The sequence below is a fragment of the Capricornis sumatraensis genome, chromosome 9, assembly GCF_032405125.1.
Source record: "Capricornis sumatraensis isolate serow.1 chromosome 9, serow.2, whole genome shotgun sequence".
Classification (NCBI taxonomy): domain Eukaryota; kingdom Metazoa; phylum Chordata; class Mammalia; order Artiodactyla; family Bovidae; genus Capricornis; species Capricornis sumatraensis.
Window position 1 is genome coordinate 54,025,599 of NC_091077.1, and position 20,361 is coordinate 54,045,959.

A 20,361-nucleotide genomic window follows, 5' to 3' on the forward strand; every position below is an offset into this window, starting at 1 on the left:
CGGGGAGTCGCGTGCCGCCGGTCCCCCACCCCCGCATCGTCTGGGCGGCCCAGTCTGCACCCGCCGAGCGCGCTCGCACCCAGAGTGAAGTTGCAAAGCAGAACCCACCCTCCCCCGCGCCGCGACCGTCCCCCACCCTCTTCTCCGAGTCTGCGAGGCGGCGACGGCGGCAGAAGGAGGCGCCGCCTGCCAAGTTCAACCCCCATCCCTCCCTCCGTCCTAGCGCGCTCACACTTGAAGGAAATTGCACGCCAAATGCAAAACCTCCGGCGAACTAGATTTCTTTGCACTTTTTATTATTTTTAAGGAAAGCAGGAGGTGGCAGGCCTAAAAGCAAGTTGCAAGCGAAATAGTAAGTTGCTTGCAAAGTACGCCCTCCTCCCCCGCCACCCCCAACTCCTGACCTCTCCTTCCACCCCCCTCCGGGGCCCACGTCCAAGCTTCCCGCGGAGGCCCTTCCCCAGAATTTTGACATTTGCTGCACTCGCCTCAATGCGTTGCTCACCATTTCGTGTTCATGGGACCCCAGTCCCTCCAAATAAAATTGAACACACGCAGCTTTAAAATGTCAGCGTGAAACTCCTTCCAGCTGTTCCCGTTACGCACCTCCCCCTCCGTCCGAGGGAAACACGTGGCTTGTCCCCAAAGAGAGGGGCGTGGGGCGAGGGGAGTCGGCGCGGGAGGCCCCCGCCCCAGCCCCCTTCCCAAGCTCGCCGCCTCGGGAGAGCTAGGGCGACGCCGGGATCGAGCCTCCTACCTTGGGCGGCACATACTGCCATTTGTCTGACTCGGGGAAAGGTTGTGTTTGTGTTGCTTTAGGGTTTAGGGAGGTAACTTTTGCGCCCCTACAGGTGACATCGCTTGCCTGCTGCTGCCGGGGGCGGAGGCTGCGGCAGCTCCACCTAGCCCTGCCCTGGCGCTCGGCTGCAGCTACTCTTTCCCCCAGCTGCACCCAGACTGGCAGCGGCTGCTCTGCCCTGACATTTGCAGACGATTGGGTAAGCGCGTGCCGGAAACCGCCCGCCGCCATCTTGGTAAAGGCTGCTGACGCCGCCTGGCTGCGCGTCCACCATCTTGGCCGAGGTTCTCGTTACCCGGCAGCCGAAGTCGCTCGTCCTTGGTTCTGAGGTGGCGGACGCTGCCCCGTGTGTTGTCCAAGGATGACAGGGGAGAACTAGGGTATTAGCAAGCCACCTGTACGGAGGCGATCTGCACTGGCCGCCTCCAGATGATGCCAGGGCCACCATCTTGGCAAAGGAAAAGACACTCACCGCCGGAGGAAAGAAGGGACCCAAGACCTTTGCCAGCGTAGAACCCTCAGCCAGGAGAATTTTTATGAAGAGTACTGAGCAACCCAGTTGCTAACAAAACCCCTTCTGTTAGCAACACCTCTTCTGATCCAGAAGAAATGACTTCTCTTTTCTTTTCCTTGGCAGTAGTCAACTGGAGGGAAGCCCTAGTCTTGGGTGCTCACGGTGGCCTCTAAATGAGAATTGACTCCGAGAATGCTACTTTGCCTACTTCCCAAGTTTCTTACCTTACAAGTTTCAAATACTAGAATCACATGTCTTTACCCGATGGGGCCCTAAACAACCAACAGCTTCATGGAAAGAAAGTCAAGACCCAAACCTACAATTTTACCTTGCTGCTGCTGCTGCTGCTAAGTCGCTTCAGTCATGTCCGACTCTCTGCGACTCCATAAATGGCAGCCCACCAGGCTCCCCCATCCCTGGGATTCTCCAGGCAAGAACACTGGAGTGGGTTGCCATTTCCTTCTCCAATGCATGAAAGTGAAAACTTGCACTGAAATGAATATCCTTGTACATCTGCTTAGACGTCATATTAGGAATTATTTAAGTATTCAAATATATATGAAGGGGGAAAGGCAGACTTCCCTGGTGGCTCTGCCTGCCAATGTGGGAGATGCAGGTTCACTTCCTGGGTTGGGAAGACCCCCTGGAGAAGGGAATGGCTGCCCACTCCAGTATTCTTGCCTCGGAAACCCCATGGACAGGTGAGCCTGGTGGGCTACAGTCCACGGGGTTGCAAGAGAGTCCCAAACGACTTAGCAACTAAACAACAAAACATGTAAAGGGACCCTATCATATCTAATCAAGTGTCTCTTCCCATACCATAATCCTGTTTCATAGTTGAATCCCTGGTTTTAAAAAACAAACAAAACATTTCATCCCTCTTACTGTTCATATTGCAGGTTGCTGACACCCTGCATTTATATAACATCTGCTTTTACAAGAGTTCCCAATTCTCCCCTCTCATTTTTTTCTTGCAGGTCCAGTGGATCACTTTAAAATAGGAGAGGACTCATTGTTTTAGATTAACAAGCACCATTGAAAACACTTTCAGTGGAGCAAAAGTGTTAGAATTTCCTGATTCGTTTCTTTTCAGTGGTCTAAGTATGCCTGTTAATTTTTTAATTTGATGGGAAACCTCTCATTCTTTAGTCTTTCATGTTTATCTGAAAGCATGCATAAACTTTAGCCCACTATCTGCTTTTCAGAGTATTAAAATTGTTATGCTTTGTTATGCATTTATTAATTCCCCCAACACACACACACACACACCCCACACACAGAGTCTGCTGCCCACTTCTGCTGACAACAGCTGAATAGATAGGTATATATGGTTTTAACATGAGAACCCGAGGCTTACAGAGCTTGAGGTTTATCCAAGATCACATAGCTAAGCATGGATGGTAGAAATAGACAATATTAAAGAGATTTTTCTTCACTGATCTTGTAATTTCCACAAAAGAGTTTGCAAATCCTGTGATACACCTGCAATAAATGTGTATGGAATTTAATTCAAGAAATGAACTCCTCTGTACCAGAAAGGACATGAGATTAAGCAATGTAATAATAACAGCAATTCTAACAGGCGTTAACATTTACTGAACTTCTATCTACCAGACACCACTGAAAGTGTTTTATATGTATGATTTTATCTTTAAATATGAAAAATTACTAACAGATAGAAAATTATTAATCTGTAACCCTGGGAAGTTATAATTACCAAAAAAGAAGAAATAGGATGAATCCCTATCTGAGGGGGAATATATTTGATTGTCTCAGAAGTAAAGGTGGGAATGAGGTGATATATCCAAACTGCAACAAGGCAAGGACCTTTACTGTCTTGTTCATCGCTATATGTTCCACTCCTAGAATAGAGTCCAGTACACAGTTATAATCAAACATTGGGTTAACTAGACATAATATCACTTTTACTGCATTGTTGCATTGTTGTGGAGGCCAAATGAGTTAATGAAATGTGTCAAAATATTACTCAAGGTCTTCATTCTAATTGACTTATGTTTAAACACCTGAGTACTCCTTCCTAAAAAAATTAAACAACAAAAAAAGACCCATTACTGTTTGATCCTATAGTATCCTGTACTTTACCTTGGTAGCACATTACAGTGATAGTTTACTACTTTTGGATTCGTTTGTTAAATTTCTGTCTCTCCCTCTAGAATATAAACTGCTCTGGGACTTCCCTGGTAGTCCAGTGGCTAGGACTGCAGGCTCCCAGTGCAAAGGGCCCTGGGTTCAATCCCTGGTCAAGAAATCAGATCCCACATGCTGCAACTAAGACCCAGCACAGCCAGATAAATAAATATTGAAATTTTTTAAAAAGCTCTTTGACGGCAGAGCCTGTGTCTGTCTTTTTCAACACTGTATCACTGTTGCTGCTGCTGCTGCTAAGTCGCTTCAGTCATGTCCGACTCTGTGCGACCCCGTGCGACCCCATAGATGGCAGCCCACCAGGCTCCTCTGTCCCTGGGATTCTCCAGGCAAGAATACTGGAGTGGGTTGCCATTTCCTCCTCCAATGCATGAAAGTAAAAAGTGAAAGCAAAGTCGCTCAGTCTTGCCCAACTCTTCGCGACCCCATAGACTGTAGCCTACCAGGCTCCTCCATCCATGGGATTTTCCAGGCAAGAATACTGGAGTGGGGTGCCATTGCCTTCTCCAACTGTATCACTAGTACATGGTAGGTACCCAGTGGTTAAATGAATGAGTAATAAAGGAAGGAAGGAAGAAATGGAATGGGTCTGAGACTATATCCTAAGGTGAATAAAACCTTAAACCTGAACAGTAACTAAACCACTTTTTTACATTTATACAGCAATTGATAGATTATCAGAGTGAATCCTCCAATTCTGTTCATCTGTTGTATCATTTTAGATAGTTAGTTGGAACCTGCTATATATATATAAAGCACAGGAAGCTCAGCTTGGTGCTCTGTGATGACCTGGATGCACAGTGAGATGGGGGATGGAGGTGGGAAGGAGACCGAAGAGGAAGGGATATGTGTACACATTTAGCCTAGGCTTCCCCGGTGGCTCAGAGGTTAAAGCATCTGCCTACGATGCGAGAGACCTGGGTTCAACCCCTGGGTCAGGAAGATCCCCTGGAGAAGGAAATGGCAACCCAGTCCAGTACTCTTGCCTGGAGAATCCCATGGACGGAGGAGCCTGGTGGGCTACAGTCCACGGGGTCGCAAAGAGTCAGACACGACTGAGCGACTTCACTTCATAGCAGAAATTAACAACATTGTAAACCAATTATATACCAATTTAAAAAGAAAAAGAAAAAATCCAGGCCTCACTGCCAGAATGCTCCTCCAAATCATCAATTAAGTCCTGTCACACTCCTGCTTAAGCATCTACAATAAATCCCTATTCCAGTGTATACAGACCTCAACTCTCATTCTGGTTAGTATTTAAGACTACAACTTTCACCTTTGTAGAAGGCAAAACTTTGTCACCGATGTGATTGGACTGGTATTAAAATAAAGTCAGTTAAAGCAAGGGAATCATAGAAAATTATAGTTGTAAATCTGAAGCTTTAAAACCTAGAATTTATGACTGAACATTTAGTTGTTAATCCTTTGATGAGGGTCTAAAGCTTTTGAGAGTCCAGTGACTGGCATTTTATGTTTTCATTCATGTATAAACTACACCTGCATTGCATCAGCATAGCTGTTAAAAGTCAGAATGGCTGGCTGGCCTCCATCTCTATGAAGAATGTAACCTTGGGCAACCTAACTCTCTGTGCCTCAGTTTCTATTGTCTGTAAAATGGGGATGATATTGGGTTGGCCAAAAAATTCACTTGGGTTTTTCCATAAGATATTACGATAATAGTACTAACTCAAATTATTATAAAGATTAAGCAAATGTGATATATATGAAGTGCTTTGACTAATTCTTAGGGTATATTAAATGTTCAGTCATCATTAGCAGTTATTAATATGCGGTATTACTATTTTTCCAATTTTTTTTAAAGTAGAGCAAGAAATTAAAAATACTTAAAAATAATATGAGTATAGATTTCTAAATTTTTATGATTCATCCTCTCTGTCCTCACCTCGATCTTTTAAAGTAGTCTTATATTCACCTAGTTTGACAGCAATTATTTATTTGTTTTTCCATTTGGATTTTATAAACCAAAAAGTTTCATTACTCATGTTTCATCATTTTACTTAATATTTAATTAAATCAAGTAATTACTAGAACAGTGCAAATGGAATAAACATAATTTCGGGGGAAAAACTGCCAGGAACTGTTGGAGAGCATAAATGGTAGAAACAGCAACGTGTGGAGCATAGGAAGTAACTGCGGCCCCAGTGTTCAGCCTGTCCTGCCCTAATCAGTATATTTCCAGGGAGAATGGAGAACCTGGATTAGTTGAGATGAATGCCTTTAGTAGCTTTAGTTAAGAGAGGGCCTGAGGAAGAAAAGAGCACAGTGTACATACCACATTCATTTCCACCTTTACCGTTGTTTACCACATGTATTTCCTTTTACATAAAGAGACCTCCTTGTAACTTATTTTCCTACAGCCCATGATTCCTTGTCATGGCTGTACTTTCTGGTTATTCTATCCTTTTATCCCCTCACCTCACTTTAAATCTATGACATTAAATGTAAATTAGAATCAATAAATTTTTATCATTTTCATATGTATTAATTTGGAGTATGGCAGTTCATTCAATATGTAAATTTTACATTAAGCCAGCAAAAGCAGATTTCGTGGGTTGTTGGAACTTACTTAAAAAGATTACTTCTACAGCTACCATAGCTATTAGATGCTGCTTTAAAACAGTATCCTGTCTTTACGAAACACTTTTGTTCTTGTTTAACTTTGTAAGGTCAGAATTTCAACAGAACCCAGCTGAGTTCCAAAAGCCCCGTCTTTCTTTGCTTCAATATTTGCATTTTACACCAGACATGCTTTTTATAAACAATTCACATTTAGAACAGCAAGTTCTTAATCATAATGAATTCCATTTTGGTACTTCTTTTTGTAATTGGAATTAACATTCCCACATGAACTGAGAAATGCTAAATTGTTAGGGACATCCCTGGTGTTTTGCTGATTCTCATGATGCTTTCAATGGTTTCATCATAAGCTACCTAAAATATCACAATTTATACTCATTTGCATGATATGCTTATGGGTGTCCTATTAAGTCTGTATTCTTTATGCTGCAGAACTTAGTTTAAGCAATACCTGATTCAAAGAGGAGGTAAATATCACCAGATAAATGAGATAAATGTTGCAGTGAGCAGGAACCTGATGTTTTTTAGTGTTTGCAGACATTAGAGCAAGCACACTGAATAACTGTAACAAGTATTACGTACCTTGTTTTTCATTTGTGGCATTTGTGGCTGGCCATTATGTCATTAGCTTTCTTCCTCTTTCTGATTTAATCTCCTTTTCTATTCCATGTTCCTTTAGTAGAGATTGTTTCAATCGGTTGCATTTCTAGGTGGAAACTTTCAGCTCATTTTCAAAAACGTACATTTCCATTTTGGTGCTTACACCTTGTTTATTTATTAGGTCATGTGGGGCTTTGCTAGAAATAGTGGAGTTGAAAGATCAAAACATCCTTGGTATAGGGGTCCTGTAACAAGACATGAATGTACTTTATAACAGACTCTGAAGTGTTAAAAAGGACAATTTGTTACAACTTTTAAATCTGATGTCAGTATTAGTCAATTAATTTTCTCTAGCCTCTTGTTTGTCAATATGAGACCTGACTTTGAAATCCTGTTCTGTCCTTTACTTAACTGAATCATCTGCAGCCAGTCATTCACTTCTTCTCAGCCTTGTTTTTCTATTCATAAAAGAAGGGTGATATATACCCCCTACCTCACAGGAAGCTGAAAGTCAAACAGGATGGTGTGTACAAAAGGAGTTTTTAAACACTAAGCTTGGGAAACAAGGAGGGGTGTGTATAATTTTTCATTGTTAGTTCACTACAACAAAAGTAATTATTAGTTTTATTGACAATCATTATTGCCTCTTTTCACTCCTTCCCCAGATAGTGCAATGGGTAGCCTGACAATTCCAGCAGAGAGGTGGCAATTCATGAGTACTGGAGCCAATTGCACCTGCTTGGGGACCTGATTGCTAAGTTTTCAGGAATTCTGTAAGTCAGTTTTTCATTATGGCCAAGATTCAAAACAACCATTTAGAAACTTACAATTAAACAAAATACTTAAAAAACCAAGGTAATAAATGCTCAAAACATCACTTCTTAATTGCTTTACCATTATCTATGCTTTAAAGTTGTTTCTATCCATCCTCTATAATGCATATCCCATATAATGGTGTGATACCACATCTCTTCCCAACTCTGCATTCAGAAATGTTATTTCAGTAGTCTGAAATCAATTGTGATGGAGTATGTACACTATAGAAATTGGAAAACACTGCAAATCAGAGCTTGACTTATTGTGTTGATTGTCTAAACCTAAGAAAGTGATAGAAGAAAATTTAGCAGTAAAGATTGAACTTCAATGTGTGTTCATTTATGAATAACAGAAAAAATTGATGAAATATTTTTCAGTACTTGAAAACTACTATCTGATCAACAGAGAAGCACTCACATCATTGCCAAAGGGTAGTCCAAACATACATCTTTGTTGTTTTGCTTTCATCTTGCTCATTAATGTAAAAAAAAAAGTCATTAACATTCATGTTTGAACTTCAGTGGCATGAGTGACTTCTTTGCTGAACTGAATATTAACCAAATATGATCTGCTTTTGCCAAACATAATTGAATTGCAGCTGTAGGCTGACTGTGGGTACAAGAATTTGGCAAAAATCATTGAAACCAATCTGAAAATCAATGGACTATATAGAATTTACTGTAAAAAGTGTTGTGTATTTTATTATTTTTTGGTAAACGGTATGCTATGCATTCTTTGGATCAGTAAAACTGTATAACAGATACAAAGATACTCCCTCGCAGCAGCTGTTAGACATTTATCAGCACACTGATTATGGATGTAATCTAATTTACCATGTGAAAGCTCATTCCACCTGTCATGTGGAGCCTGTGTTGTAGGAGCTAAGGCAGGAAGCAGGGGGAACAGTGAGGAGGCAGGCACAGGATTCAAGGAAACACACAGATTTGCTCTGGGGTGGTGCCAGTGGAGGTGGGAAGCTATGGTTGGACAGGGGAAGCATTTTGGAGGCAAAGGAAGGCAAGCCAGTCATTTGGCAGCTCCAGGGAAGAGATAGACTTGCAGGAACTACCCGTGCTAAAGGAGGGTTGTCTGGCAAGGACTGAGAAGGCTCAGTGGTTGGAGGAAGTGAGTGCTCCTATGAGTTGCACCTGAGAGCAGATGGAGGAAGCAGCGTGTGGAAGGAGAGAAGTAAATGGTCGGCTCAAACTCATATCTTTGAAGCACATGCAGAAAGTTAGGCTTGACTGGCTTGCAGTCAAGGAGAAAGGAGGGAAAACCCTAAATACCAGTAACACGTCCTACTGCTACTGCTAAGTCACTTCAGTCATGTCCTACTCTGAAGTTTTCTTACTCATCTAGAAATTTTATTAAGATTTTTGCCCATATATCTGGGGAAAACCTTAACTGGAAATAATGCATGCACCCCATTGTTCACTGCAGCACTATTTACAATGGTCAAGACATGGAAGCAACCTAGAAGCCTGCTGATTTAAGAATAAGAAAATGCGGTATGTACATACAATAGAATATTGCGTGTGTGTTCAGTCACTAAGCGGTGTCTGACTCTTTGTGACCCCATAGTCTGTAGCCCACCAGGCTCCTCTGTTCATGGGATTGTCCAGGCAAGAATACTGGAGTGGGTTGCCATTTCCTCCTCCAGGGGATCTTCCTGTCCCAGGGATCTAACGTGCATCTTCTGCATCTCCAGCGTTGACAGGCAGATTCTTTACCACTGAGTCACCCAGGGAAGCCCACAGTGAAGTATTACTCAGCCATAAAGAAGAATGAAGTAATGTCGCTTGCAGCAACATGGATGGACCTATAGATTATCATACTAAGTAAGTCAGACAGATATCATATGATAGCACTCATATTTGGAATCTAAAAAAGGGCTACAAATGAACTAATCTACAAAAAAATAGAATTACAGATGTAGAAACAAACTTATGGTTACCAAGGAGGAAAGGGTAGGGGGAGGAATATTGGGAGATTGGGATTTATTGGTACACGTTATATATATATAAGGGATAACTAATAAAGACCTACTGTATATTACATGGAACTCTACTCAGTACTCTGTAATGACCTATATGGAAATAGGGTCTAAAAAAAAGAGTGGACATGTGTATATCTTTACTGTACAGCAGAAACTAACACAACATCATAAATCAATTATACTCCAATAAAAATTAATAAAAAAAAGATTTTGCCCACATAAAGGGATTGTTATTCCAATGCCTTGATCCTATCCCAGTGTACAGTAGATTTTTTTCCCCATCATTTGCCCATATTAACTGTAAAACTCACTCAACCACCCTGTGCTATAGAGATGGTGCTGCCTCTTTTTATTCTCCTCAGGACCTTGTTATTCTTTGCTTTGCCACAGAAGACCCCTACCATAAGCCACCTACTGTATTGCCTACTAGTTAGCAACAAGATTCTGGTGACCATTGCTCTCCCTGCGTCCTCCCTTACAGCAGAAAACCTATACTCCACATTGCAGGTTGTACATTTCAGTTTTAAAACATATTGCAAGAGGTTATTAAATTTTGTGGATTTTTAAACAGTCAATGTTTTGCAGGAAAAAAAAAAAAGGACCATCTCCTCCACATTCACCCAGCTTCTGAATCCTAATGATCAGAAAAAGGACAATTTCTCAACTAGACACCCACTAAGGACTGACAGTTTGAGGATTCCATTTGGATATATTAATTAGGTTTACTCTGGCCTTCTGATACTAGTTATTTTATTGACAATTTCAATCAGTCATGGAATCTTCATTAATAGAAGGGATTTCCCCAACTATTTTCCTCTCCCATTCATTCATTTCTTCAGGAAAATATAATTTCTTCAACCAAATAGCAACTATTACATGTTAGGTCCCAGTGTAAGGTTGCAAGGGCATAAAAATGATTTAAGATACAGCCTGGACTCTGGAAGAAATGGAGACAGAGTAACAAGTCGTTATTAAACAAGGAAGATGTGTAGAAATGTGGTGACAGCTGCATGGAGCACTACATACCCATCAAATCACCTGGATGTTTAAGGACAGAGAGGTAGTTGTGGGTCTGGAGGTGGTGGTCAGGGAGAATTTCCAGGAGGTGAATAGGTCTTGTCTAAATCATGAAAGTTCTCCCCCAGGTTATTTCTCATGGAAATAACACAAAGAAAACTTGCCATTAGTATTTTATCAAGATTTTTTTTTATGGATTTAAAAGAAACCCAACTGTTAAAGCAAAAAGAAAATTTACTGATTTGCTTAAAAGTCAAGAGGAAATTTAGTTTTAGGCATGGTTGGATTCAAGGGCTCAAATGATATCAAAATGACTTGAGGACTTCCCTGTTGGCCCAGTGATTACGAATCTGCCTCCCAGTGCAGGGGATGTGGGTTCCATCCCTGGTCTAGGAAGATCCCTCATGCCACAGGGAAACTTAGCCCAAGCACCACGATTACTGAAGCCTGTGCACTTAAAGCCCTCATACCACAACAGAGAGTAGCCCCTGCTCACTGCAACTGGAGAAAGCCCACCTGTGCAACGAAGACCCAGCAAAACCACAAATGAATAAATTTTTAAAACTTATTTTAAAAAAGGACTTGACTCCTATCTCTTACCTTTATTTTCCTCTGTTTTGGATTTATTCCTGGGAAGGTTACCCCCACCTGGTGGCCCATAGCTCTTGGATTTAAAACTCTACCAGCTTAGTAACATCAATAGAAAGAAAGCTCTTCTTTTCCAAAAATTTTAGTGGATGTCCCTGGGAGTAGCTCCATGGATCTCGCTGGGTCTAGTTGGGATTATACTCTGACTGGCAGAGCCTAGGTGAAATGTCCACCCACTGATACTTAATAGTGGGGTACAAATGAGAGAGAAAGAGAGAGAAGGAAAAAAAAGAGAAGAGAGATGCTCTTTCCAATAATTAGGATTTTAAATTAAAGTAGGAGAAAAGGCCACACAGAAAACAACAGATGTCTACTGCGACAGCTATTTATCAAAATATTAACAGTGACACAAATATCGTATTTTACATTTTAGGGGAATTAATCATGACCTAAAATTTTTGTGATCATGACCTAAAATTTTTGCCAGCAATGAACACTGAAAATTAAGTATAGTTGTTATAAGTCCTACTGATTCCCCTTCCCAGCTTCAATAGGAAAAGCATAAGGATTTTTGTTTTAAACATTTCAAATAGTGCACAAATGAATTAACTATTACTTTGCAGAAATAGTACCTCTACTAACTGGCCCTTTTCAGTTGATGTAGTGATATTCACGATTTGTAAGCTAGGTTTGCAGTCTTTCACAGAAGGACTTTATCTTGCTTGCCTGAGATTCCAGTGAACGTGACAGGGTATAGAAGGCTGCTGCTGTGAGCCTCTGCCTGCTTATTTGGCTCCTTCTGTCCTGACAAGCTGTCATGCAATTGTCTCCAGCCTGGGCGCTGGGCAGGCAGGAAGCCAGAACCAGTAAAAGAAGCATGAATACTTGCTGATTAATTTTAGCTCCATAGGCCTGATGGGTTTTCCATCCCTATAATTACCATCAGCAAATAGTTATTGAATGATGTCTAGCATATTTTTATTCCCCTTTCCTTGGTCCTGATTTTCATTTCCTATTTTACCTCACTGTGATTTTACCAACAGAGCCTCCTTGATCTGTTTCAACTTGCTCAATTTTATTCCACATATGAAATATTTATGTATCCATCCATCTATTCATCCCTCAATTCATTTGCCCAGCCATCTATCTAAATTTAGTTTTATTATAAACAGTGTAAGTACTCTCTGGATTAGTGAGGGGATAAATTGTGAGGGAGGAAAGAAAGAAAAGGATACCGAGTGGTTACTCTGTTAGTACATTCCACATACACCTTATAAGTCAATCTTTTTTTGTTAGAAATAACGCCTAATAAGCCAGTAAGTCCTGACTGGTTCTTTCAATAGAGCAGCAGTCCCCAGCTCGCCAACTTTTTTGGCATCAGGGACTGGTTTCGTGGAACACATTTTTTCCACGGACTGGGAATGATTTCAGGATGATTCAAGTGCATTACATTTACTGTGCACTTTATTTCCATTCTTTTTATTATATCAGCTCCACCTCAGATCATCAAGCATTAGATCCCAGAGGCTGGGGACCCCTCTATAGACCGAACGGAGAGCAGTGAAGAGTGACAGTATGAGTTGTGAAAATGACAAGTGGAGAAAGATTTTACAGAGAGAAGATTGGGGGCTCTCAAGAAAAACGACTGTCTGTGTGCATGGCATTAGAAGATGACACAATTTTAAATATTACTTCTGTCTTTTAAAAAACTTTAAAATATACATGCTAAATACATACTTGTTTTTAAAAATTCAAACATATAGAAGAGAGAAACGCACAAATGAAAAAGTAAAAACTCTCCTCCATATGATCCCATTTTGCAGATGCAACAATTTTAACAAGCTGGTGTACATTCTTCCAGACCCTTCTTGTCTATGCATACACACACCATATCGTTTCTTAACAAAACAAAGCTAGGGTCTTACTATATATTTTTTTCAACTGTATTCATCAAATAAGATGTTTGGGGACATCGCTCCATGTCAACATTTTCAGGTAACACCAGCAGAGCTTTCTATTGTTTGGCTATAATTCATTTAACATTTACCTTATTGATAAATATTTAAGTCATTCACAATTTTTCACAATTGTCAGCTATGCTGCAATGAATATCTTTGTATATCTTTACACACCATTGTGAAAGTATTTCTGTAGTATATAATTGAAATTACTCAGACAAATGTGATTCATAACAATCATTAAGCACCCAAATGTGGCACACTAGTGGGCGTATTAGAAAACTGCTTGTCCATTACCAGCTCATTTTCTACTTTCATCTTCCTTGAGATATTACAGTAAGATTCAATTAAAGCAGGAGTCACTGATGGCTATGCAGAATAGGCTGCCACCTAAAGATTCCTCGTGTATTGCTATGGGTCCAGTTTTGCTGTATTCATCCTTATGTTAACTATATTATAAATTCAAGAGCATTGGTTTACATAGGAACTGTGAAGAGTCACCTGCATGTGGTCATTTAGGGATACCACAATGCTTTGAATGATCAGTCTCCATCCTATGAGGGTACCTGTTATGTTCCCTATGATAACCAGATGGGTGTAGATATTGTTTGTGACTGCTACACACTCATTCTCCACATATGGTACTAGGACCTCAACTTTCCTTTGGAAGACTATCCTCTTCCCAACTTAAGTCCATGTATTTGTGATGGGATTAACTCCATCTCAAACTCTATAGATAGGACAGGCCTGGCCTTAGGTCAGAGATGGGCACATGACAGGCACAAATGAGCCTTTCGAGGCCTGCAGGGACTATTCAGAAACTCGCCCTTTTTAAACAGGAGTAGCTAAGCTGGTAAGATGTCTATATGCAGCAGCTGTATTCTAACACTTAGAACCTCCATCAGAAAGAGATTAAAAAAAAAAAAGAAAGAAAAAGGAAAGGGATCTGGAGGTAGACAGCTTCTCAGTTATGTAATTTGAATATCTAGGTCCTCAGGCTAGGGCTACTCCTAGACTTGACAATTACACACTCTGATAAATTATTTTTCCTCTCTTCAGCCAGTTGGTATTAGCTCTGTAACACTGGCATCTGAAAGGATCCTGACAGAAGAAGTAAAGGTCTAAAACACAGGGCACTGTCTTATGGAAGACAGAATCAGGCTAAGGTTACTAGGCATCCGGGGTGACCCCAAAAGAGAAGCCAGAGAGAGAAGCCAGCTGAATGTCTAAAAATAAACTTTACCTGCTTCATGAGTTTGGCTCGCATTTCCCCGTTAATAATTAACTGTGTGAGATGGCCAAACTTCTTTAATATGTCCATAAATGAGAACGTCAACCTTCAGTTAATTTACTCATTTCGGCTATATCTGCCTTAGATTTCCATCGTTTAAAATTAACATAGAAATTACTTCTCTCCTTTAGGTTGTGCTTTAACAGAAAAAATAAAAGCTGGTAATATTCCCAAAGAAATGTTTCATCTAGTTTGTCTTTTGCTGTTGTTGTTTACTCACTAAGCCGTGTCTGACTCTTTGTGACCTCATGGACTGTAGCCCACCAGGCTCCTTGGTCCATGAAATTTCCAAGGCAAGAACACTACAGGGGGTTGACATTTCCTTCTGTAGGGGATCTTCCCAACCCAGGGACTGAACCCAGGCCTCCTGCATTGGCAGGTGGATGCTTTACTGCTGAGGCACCAGAGAGGCCCCAGTTTCTCTTTAGGGAAGCCTAAGTTACTACTCTGCTTTCTTTATTGATCCAGCCTTATATTTTATTGCTTTCTTTATAGTAGACTTGATAATATATCAACTTAAATACAGCATTTGTAAATATGGCCTAGTGAAGTACATATGAAAATACTGTATATATTTTATGTCTTTAAATATATATTAAAATGTATATTTTTACTTGTGTTTTAACTTGTGTTTTTGAAACTCAAACTTGATAGCTGAAGGGAAACCTCCAATAATATGAAAAACCAGTCCCTCAGCTGAATTAAACCTACAATATTTATACAAATATTGTTACTGTTTGGTATATGTAAGCTTTATACTCTTCTCTCATCTGTAGCAGGGAAATAAGGCATGGTGGTGGATGGGGATTTCATTAGTTAGACACGGTAAATATTTATTTAGTTATGAATAACTCCAGCTCTGTCGGAAATAAACTTAAGACTCTAGCTCTTAGTAGACATGTGTCTTTAGGCAAGTTAGTTAACCTCTCTGAACCTTAATTTCCTTATTGGAAAAATAAAGGTAATAATAGTATTTGTTTCATAAGGTTCTTATACAGATTAAATAAGCTAATCTATGTCAAACATTTAGCACAGTCTCTGACATAAGTGCTTGTTATGTTACATGATGATTGTTGTTACTAAGCCCTGTGCTAAAGATTAGTAATGTAAAGAAACCAACAAATCATAACCCCTGCAGAAAGGGAGATGGACACGTAGGCATACGCCAATCAGAAAGACACACACATACACTCACACTACCCTACCTTCCTTCAATCTAAATCACTTTCCTCCTCACATCATAGACTGTGAGGTGAGACTCGCTAAGCACCTACTGGGGATTCTGCAAAAGAAATTCAGCCACTAGCTGGAAATTTTCACTGTATGACTTCTCAGGCTCCTCAAAGCTTTGGGGTTCAATAATTCTGTAAATCACACAAGTTACAGATCATGGTGGGATTTTATCCTTATGAAGCCCACATATTTCCACTTCCAGCTGAGCATGCTCAAATAGAGAAACACATTTAAAAGCATAGAAATGGATCGCATGTTCTTTAATCAGCAGAATCCTACAGCCAAAAGAAATAAAAGCACAAAGAACTGAAATGATTTGATTGGAATCTCACTAATTTGCCAAGGAACCAAAACGAACACACAAGCTATCCTAACTCCTGGTTGAGTTCTCTACACAGTAAATACAGTGACATATAATCTTCATATGTCAATATTTACCTTTTATGAATTTATTGCTGGCCATGTGTCAACCCACAAATTCACTTGTTTACTTGTATCAGTGCCATGAAAACTCCTTTCACTTCACCATCAGCGTTTGTATAACAAGTGGACAAGGCACTGAGCAGTGGTGAGGGGACTGGGTTTTGGTTTTGGGGACCCCTTCTTGCCCCACCCCACCCCCAACTACATGATCTTGGGTAGGTTTCTTTTCATCTTTTCAACTGTCTTTCTATGATTAGGTCCCTGGACTATTACTTCCTATGTCTTTCAACCCAAACAGATGTAATACTGTTCTGACTGTGAAGTTTTTGCTAGACAGCCCATATTTATGCCTGGTGGGCTGCAGTCTATGGGGTCACACAGAGTCAGACATGACTGAAGTGTCTTAGCAGTAGCAGCAGCAGTATTGTTCAGTCGCTAAGTCATATCCGACACTTTGCAACCCCATGGACTGCAGAACACCAGCCTTCCCTATGCTTCACTATTTCCCAGAGTTAGCTCAAACTCATTCACTGAGTCAGTGATGTTATCTAATCATCTCATCCTCTGCCGCCCTCTTCTCCTTTAGCCTTCAACCTTTCCCAGCCTCAAGGTCTTTTCCAATGAGTCGGCTCTTCGAATCAGGTGGGCACAGTATTGGAGCTTCAGCTTCAGCATCAGTCCTTCTAATGAATATTCAGGACTGATTTCCTTTAGGATTGACTGGTTTGATCTCCTTGCTGTCCAGGGGACTCTCAAGAGTCTTCTTCAGCAATTTGAAAGAATCAGTTCTTCGGTGCTCAGCCTTCTTTATAGTCCAACTCTCACATCCACACATGACTTCTGGAAAAACCATAGCTTTGACTATTCAGATCTTTGTTGATAAAGTGCTGTCTCTGCTTTTTAACATGCTATCTAGGTTGATCATAGCTTTTCTTCCAAGGAGCAAGTGTCTTTTAATTTCAGGGCTACAGTCAGCCTGCAGTGGTTTTGGAATCCAAGAAAATAAAATCTGTCACTGCTTCCACTTTTCCCTTTTTTATTTGCCATAAAGTGATGGAACTAGATGCCATGATTTCAGTTTCTTGCATGTGGAGTTTTAAGCCAGGTTTTTCACTCTCTCTTTTCACCTTCATCAACAGGCTCTTTAGTTTCCTCTTCACTTTCTGCCATTTGGCTCCTATTGTATGCCTATATGTAAAGCACTGGAGATAGAGATAAATAAGGGAAGCTTCTGACCCTCAAAGCTCTCCCAGTAAAGAGGGGTCAGAAGTACAAAGAGATGACATAATACAGTAAATACAATAATAAACATGTGTACAGGGTATGACAGGAGCATAGGAAGTCAGAGGGTGAAGTCAGGGAACAGGGAAGGTCCTGGAGGAAGAAGGTTGAGATTTAAAGGATAAGCAAGAGCTGGTGTTGGGTAGGGCAGATAGACATAGTCTGAGCTTCCTGTGAGATGACAAAGATCATGCTAAGAGAAAGAAACTGGCTTGGATTAGGGCAGAACTGCAAAGAACACAGGCTCTGATGATTCTAGCTGGCTGATCTTGACCCAGTTACCCAGTTTCCCAGTCTATTAAATAGGCATAATGACTAGATTCCTTCCTTAGGGATGGTGTGAGGATTCAATGAGATTACTTATGCTAATTTTAGCACAGTACTTTACATTAATTACAGTTAGTAATAGCTAATAATAATAGTGATAGTATTACCAATTTACTATCACTAAGAACATATTGCCTCCTCTCACTCTTCTAAGGACACAAACATATTCATATCCCACGACTAAATATATTTTGTTTATAAATATTTTTTAGGGATAACACCCAAGTATTTGAAGTACTGTGATTAAAAAGTGAACATTTCATGCAAAGCTTGAAGAGATCATGGAGGAGCCAAATTATAATGGTTTCTCCTAGATCAGTAGTTGTCATCTGTGGGTAACTTTTGCCCAGCTGGCAATGACTGGTTATCATAGCTGGAAGGGGGAATCTCATTGGTATCTGGTGGCTAGATACCAGGGATGCTGCCAAATACCCCACAACGCACAAGATAGTCCCCACAACAAAGAATTATCCAGCCTAAAATGTCTGCAGTGCAGAGCTCAGCAATCTCTGCCCTTGATGTAACCCATTTGCAGCTGGCTGTCAGATCCAAATTTCAGAAAGTTTATCCTACAGACATCATACATGTTTCAACATGTATGATGCAGAAATAAAAGTCCTTCAGAGCCCCTGATAGCATCATTTAGACTTTTCTTGCTACCAAACTAATGGTAATTTTAAAAAGTCATTTTCCCTTACTGAGATAACTCAGGACAAATACCCCTTTTTTTGGATAGCTGTTTTTTTTAATGAAATTTACCAAAAAGAGACTCAGTTAGCCCTTATTTGGGAGTCTTAGAAACTTGGAACAGTCCTGGCTTGTCTCCATAGCCGTGGAGGTTCAAATGACCAGCCACCTGTAGTAGCTCCCATAGTCCCTCAGGGGAGGGGGCTAAGTACCCTTTGGGCTCCCATGGTCTTCTGAACATTCCTGCCAGATCAGGGCCAGCATCAGGGGGCCTCAGAGGGCTTGTGTGTGCATGTCTCCTGAAAATTTGATCCCATTAATGGTCTCATCTTTCATTCCTTCTTTTTCTCTTTCTTCTAGAAGCAGTCTAAGAGTGTGAGCTCTGGTGCAAAACTGCCTAGGTTTGAATCTGTCTCTGCCATTTCTTACCATGTGACTTTTATAGGCTTCTTAACCTCTGTGTAACTCAGGCTCCTTACCTGTAAAAAGAGGGAAAACAATAGGACCTGCCTTCTAGGATTGTTATGCAAATAGAGTTCTTATATATAAAGCATCTGGAACACAGCCTGGCACATAATAAGCAGTAAATAAATGTTAGTTCTTTCTCTTACTATTTGTTCCTATTTGCCCTTACAGTTTCTTCATTTGCTCATAGGACACTCTGAAATCCTACGATTTTAGGACTTGGTAGAAGGTGCATGTCATTGCAGGATATGCCAAACAGTCATAGTCAAGGGCCAGCTGAGGGCCAAGGGAGGGGTGGTTCCTGCTTGGTTAGTTCTGTTTCTTGGTTAGACTACCAGTAGCTTGTGTTTCTCTTCCTTCCTCATCTTTACTCATACCCAGTTTTCTCTTACTTATCCTAGAGTTTCCTCCCAAGTGTGACATCTCAACAGAATCCTCCTTGCTTTGACCCTCCACAGTGTTTTATTTGGCCACTCCTTAAAGCATTGGTTTCCAACTGAGCTCTCCACCAAATTATTTGGGAATCCATTTAAAAGTACAGATATCTGGGTACCACCTCAAACCTACTGAACCAACGTCTAAAGGCAGAGTTCAGGGATCTCTGTTTTATTACTCTTTATCTGAGAGGCAGCCTGGCACAGTCATTTAGAACACGGCCAAGGAGCTAGACTATCCTAGGCTACCTGATAGCTGTGTGACTTTCAGCAAATTGCTGAACTCTATGACTCATGTTTTCATCTGTGAAATGGGGATTAGAAGAGTAACTGATTTCCTAGGGTTGCTTGGAACATTATAAACATTTTGTAAGTGTTACCTGTTTCTTTGGGCTTTCCTGATAGCTCAGTGGTAAAGAATTTGCCTGCAAGGCAGGAGCAGCAGGAGCTGCAGGAGTCGCAGGTGCGATCCCTGAGTCAGGAAGACCCCCTGGAGGAGGGCATGACAACCCACTCCAGTATTCTTGCCTGGAGAATCCCCATGGACAGAGGAGCATGGCACGCTACAGTCCAAAGGGTTGCAAAGAGTCGGACATGACTGAGACGACTTAGCACCTATTTCTTTTCTCTTTCTCATCCACTCTTGCTTCCCTTTTACCTTCTTAAGTATCCACCCTTCTGTCATTATTGTCTTCTCTCTTTCCAACAAATACATACTGGCCATCTACTTAGGACATGACTTTGGGGATCAAGAGACAAATTAGACAAATGTGATTTTAGTCCTCCATGGGGCTATAGTCTAATGCTGGGGGTGGGGTGGGGAATAGACATATACAAATAGACAAATACAAATAGGCAAATATAGTGTTCCAGTTCCAGGTGCTGGTAGATATATGTACAGTGTATGAATGAAGAAGTTACTGGTTTTCTTAGAAAAAGAGTTTGAGGAAAGGCTCCAAAGAAGTGACTTTCACATTAAATCAATCCAGTATGTGGAATAAACATTCCTGGAAGCTGTACATACCAAGCACAGGTCACAGTGCCTGCTTGACATTTTCTTTCTTTACTGAGTTGCAGCTTCATTTTTAATGTTTTTAAAAGTTATTAACCAGGAGTAGCAAAATTATCTTAAAAGGAGAGTGAAGTTAGAGGAATCATAATTCCT